The following is a 5021-nucleotide window of genomic DNA, read 5'->3' on the forward strand; positions in this document are numbered from 1 at the left end:
GGTTGAATTCAATCAAAGCTCACTGTCATGCTTTTTTGTTATCACACTTGCCTCATTCTGGCAAAAGCACGTGTATCCACGGTACCTAAAGAGTCTTAACAAATATTTGGAACATAGGTGCAACACTGAGCAAACATTGGCATCATTATTTTCTGAACAGTTGCTGACGTTGCAAAATATTTTCTTCGCGCTCTTACATTTACAGGTATAATAATAACTTCTCTAGCATACTAAAGCAGTGCAGCCTGAAATCTAGCGGTTTAGCATTGGTTGATTTTGCCCCATGAACAGGTTCAGCGCAGAGTGTTGCAACAGCAGCAACAACTGTGCCTGTTACTGAGTCTGCTGCCACCTCATATACTGCAGCCACACCAACTAAATGTGCTGCCTCTTCTGGTTCTGCAGCCTTAGCAGGCACACTGCCTTCTGCATCTGACATGTCGCAGTGTTCATTCAGCAAGGATGAACATGTAAGATAACTGCGGAACCGCAAGGTGTATTATAGGTGCGTAGCCTATCATGACAATAACCAGTAACAAGAGTGCTTATTTGGGCCAGTCTGTACATGTCTATAATAAACGAGAAGCAGCACAAACCACGGGATGACAGGACAGAGATTGCCTATTCGGACTGCCATTACGGTGCAAGTATGACAGTGCTAATCCCACATCTATACTTTTTCCTGTGCTTCGTGCTGTTGCTTGTTATTATTTTATTCAATAATATGTAATATGTATATAATATTATTACTATTTCAAATCTTCCTTGCAGTTGGAATGTGACACTCATTGAAGCCATAGCGCTGATAAGACAGGGACCACAGAAAGAGGACAGGACGTGCGCTACTCACAACTGAATCTTGATTTCGGAAACATGTTGTACGTATACAGCAATGAAAAGACAGCAATCATCACCACAAAATACATCGCTATGGCTTCCATGAACGTGACAAACCAAGTAGCCCAAAAGTGTGTCCTCTTGGAATGTGACGCATCCGGCTAATGTGATTCCTATTGAGATACCCAAGAATATGGAAATGAAGATTTCATATCATTTTGATATAAACAAAAAATACTAAGTATAACTGCTCCTCATATAGAAATAATAATAATACGAAGGAAAATTCTAATAAATGCATGAAGAAAAAACCTTTAAATCGTTATAACCCATAAAACCCTAATTGTAATAAAATTCCGGCAAAAATTATAGATCCAGCAGTTGGAGCATCAACATGAGCTTTCGGGAGCCAAAGATGGAATAAAAATATAGTAATTTTTACTTGACAACCCAAAATTATAAGCAAGAAAATAAACCCTCTTTTATTAAAAAAAATATTCATTGAAAATAATTCCTAAAGATTGCTTTTTAAGAGCATTAAAATTATTAAGGGGAGAGAACCAAATATGTACAATAATATGTAAAATCCAGCTTGGATTCGCTCTTGTTGAGATCCTCATCCTCTTATTAATAAAATAATAGGAAATTGCACCGCCTCAAAGAATAAATACAATGTTGTTAAATTTTCCGCTAAAAAGCAGAAAACCAATAAATTTATTATTAACAATAAGTAAAGGGTTAAGTCTTTATTTTTATAGTTATTATTGAATTTTGTATCTATATTTTAGCAACAAAATTCAAGTTTTCAAAATAAATATTCCTAATCTTATCAAGTCAAAAAAGAAGAAATTATTAAATAATTCGGCATTATTGATTAGTCCCTTTAATAATAAAAATATATTTATGGCCATAAGATGAATTATAATCTGATAAAGATTAATATATAAAAAACATAAAATTAAAATAATTATCACTAAGATTATTAACAGCTAATCAAATTCATGACTTTCATTTCTTCCTTCCCATAAAAATATATGATTAATAACAATCTCAATCCCAAGCCACCTTCACAAAAAATTCTAATAAAAAATGAAAATTCCTAATAAATTGAATATGCAAATAATTGAATTGTATATGCATAGTATCAATAATATTCTTATAAAAATAAATTCAATTCCTAATAAAATTATTTTCTTTAAAAATGGCATATGTAATGCTGTTATGCCAATCAAATATAATATGATAATTAAAGTTGCCATAAGTTGAAATAAGTTATTTCAAACGTTGGCTTTGCAAATCAAATTTGACTGACTGAATTTCAGAAATGATTTTATTCCCACAAACCACCAAAATTTCATACTATTTCTTTATTATTTTCTGACATTAAAATATTTATTTTTATATCTGCCATTTGCTTAACTTCTTTTCATCCACTTCTAATGTTGTTAGCACTAATTCTATTAACATTATTTTTATCATTGGTATTTCATTTTATTTATCAATTTTGTATTACTTCAAAAGTAATCATATTAAATATTTAATGGGGAATAAAAAATGTTTTTATATACATAATTATATTATGTCCTAACAAAAAATAAGATTTCATAAGAAATTGAGAGTCATCTTTACAATATATTAATCTTGATTCCTTGTGAGATATATAAACACATTTGGAATTGAAAAATAATAATAAATTTACTGAGTAAATTTTGTTAAATTAGTTGTTTTATTATTACCTTTCTCGACTGTAATCCCAATAAATATTTCAAAAAAAGCTAACATGAATTATTGCACCAAATAGAATTTGAATAAACTTATGCTAAAATCAGTTAATCCTTTAAAAAACTTACCATCCCATCCTAATATTTCTTATATATGAGAATTTGGTTCGTTATTTGGTATTTGTTTACTAACTCAGATTATCACTGAATTATTTTAGCAATACATATTTCAAGAGATATTTCTACATCATTTTCAATAATGCTGTTCATAATGCAGTAATGCTGTTTCAAGTCGCTAATAATGGATGAATAATTCGCTCAATTAACGCAAATGGGGCATAAATTCTTTTACTTTTCTATATATTCATGTAGCACGAAGAATTTACTATTCCCCTTTTTTTCAAATACGTATGAATGTCTGGAATTCTAATTATTGTCGCAATAATGGTCACTGCTTTCTTAGGGTATTTTTTTTACCTTGAGGACAAATATCTTTTTAAAAAGCAACTGTAATTACAGATGTAATTTCAGCAATTCCTTATATTGGAATATCAGTGAGCTATTGATTTTTAATAACTATGAAAAAAATCATTTCCGCATTATTTATCGAAAAATTTATCAATATACTAATAATACGTCTGTTTGTTTTGTCTCCAATCATAGCCTCTATTATAGCGATAAAGTATAAAATAATTTTCAAAAAATATTTGCTCTTCTATATCTCACTAAGGATGAATGTTATGTTTATTTTCTAAAAAAATAAATTTTTGAACCTCATATTTATTATTATATTCAATTATAATTTACACTATTAATAGAAATTGTAATAAGACTGATTTTACCTGTTTATGCAGTTTTACAAGAAGGAAAACTAGATTATGAATAAAAATTAGAATAATTATATCAACAATATCACTAGCTGGGATGCCTCCTTTTCTTTTCTTTTCATAAAAATTAAAGCAGTTTACTTTTTAATAAAAATAGATGTAATTTTTATGATTATCGTAATTCTATCTTCATTATTTAAATCAGTTTTTATCTACGCATTTTAACCTCTTTTATCACCTAACTTAAAATTCTTATTATGAAACACTTACAATATAAAAAACTATTTTAATTAAAAATTAACATAGGTTTTGTTATTATTATGATTTATATTTTCTTATATGATTTTAAGTTAAGATAACTATGTACCTTAAAAGTAAAAAATAATTAAATCTTAATAGTAAAGGAAACAATTCATCAATAAATTTACAATTTATCGCCTAAAATTTAGCCACACCAAAATGAATATACTCTACCAATCTCAAAGACGTTGGGACAATATAATTATTTTGGGGGCATGAGCTGGAATATTAGGCTTAAGAATAAGATTATTACTTCGTATAGAATTGGGACAACCTGGAACCTTAATTGAAAATGATCCAATTTACAGTGTAATTGTAACAGCTCATGCATTTATTATGATTTCTTTATGGTTATACCTATTATGATTGGAGGATTTGGCAATTGATTATTCCCTATTATTGTAGGTGCTCCAGACATAGCATTGCTATGGATAAATAACGTAAGATATTGATTACTTCGCCCTTCACTATTTTTAATAATTATTTCATCATTGGTTCAATTAGGAGCTGGTACAGGATGAACATTTTATCCTCCTTTATCTTCAAATTTGTCGCATTATGGGCCATCTTAGCTACTTTTCTCTTCATCTTGCCGGAGCAACTTCAATTTTAGGAGCAATTAACTTATCACTACTATAGTAAATATACGATCTATAGGAATAACAAAAGAGCGAATACCGTTATTCGTGTGATCAGTTTTAATTACTGCTATTTTTTGTCATTACCTGTTTTAGCAGGAGCCATTACAATATTATTAACAGATCGAAATATAACACTTCGTTTTTTTATCCATCAGCAGGGGGAGATCCAATTTTATACGAACATTTATTTTGATTTGTTGCCAAGCTGAAGTAGACATTTTGATTCTACCAGGATTTGGCATAATTTCTCAAATTATTTGTTATAACAAAGGTAAAAAGGAACCTTTTGGAAATTCAGGTATAATTTATGCTATAGCAGCGATTGGGTAATAACGATTTATTGTATGAGCTCATCATATCTTTACGGTTTGTATAGATGTAGATACTCGAGCCTAGATCACATCGGCAACAATAAGTATTGCAGTTCTCATTGGATTAAAAATTTTAGCTGATTAGCTACATGACATGGTTCTAATAATAAATTGAATACTTCAATTTGTGAGGTTTAGGATTTGTATTAGATGCGAAGCATCTGATAGCGGATTTCAAACTGGTGGTGATGGTGGTGGTGTGCGGTGCCACCACCCTAAATGCACATGCGCACACCTCCCCTCCACTTTCCTCCCCCTATACGCTCCCCCTCTCCCATTCCCTTTCCACTTCTCCTCTTCCCTTCCCCTCTCCACTCCTCCTCT

At 30.2% G+C, this 5021-nt stretch overlaps 2 pseudogenes; one reads left to right on the forward strand and one right to left on the reverse strand.

Annotated features, from left to right (window-relative positions):
* Positions 1 to 375: 375 nt before the first annotated feature.
* On the reverse strand, positions 376 to 3219 carry LOC125759979 (NADH-ubiquinone oxidoreductase chain 4-like; annotated as a pseudogene).
* A 742-nt stretch (positions 3220 to 3961) lies between these two features.
* Positions 3962 to 4709, forward strand: LOC119406090 (cytochrome c oxidase subunit 1-like; annotated as a pseudogene).
* The last annotated feature ends 312 nt before the right edge of the window (positions 4710 to 5021 follow it).

This window comes from Rhipicephalus sanguineus, chromosome 9 (genome assembly GCF_013339695.2).
Source record: "Rhipicephalus sanguineus isolate Rsan-2018 chromosome 9, BIME_Rsan_1.4, whole genome shotgun sequence".
In the NCBI taxonomy this organism is placed as follows: domain Eukaryota; kingdom Metazoa; phylum Arthropoda; class Arachnida; order Ixodida; family Ixodidae; genus Rhipicephalus; species Rhipicephalus sanguineus.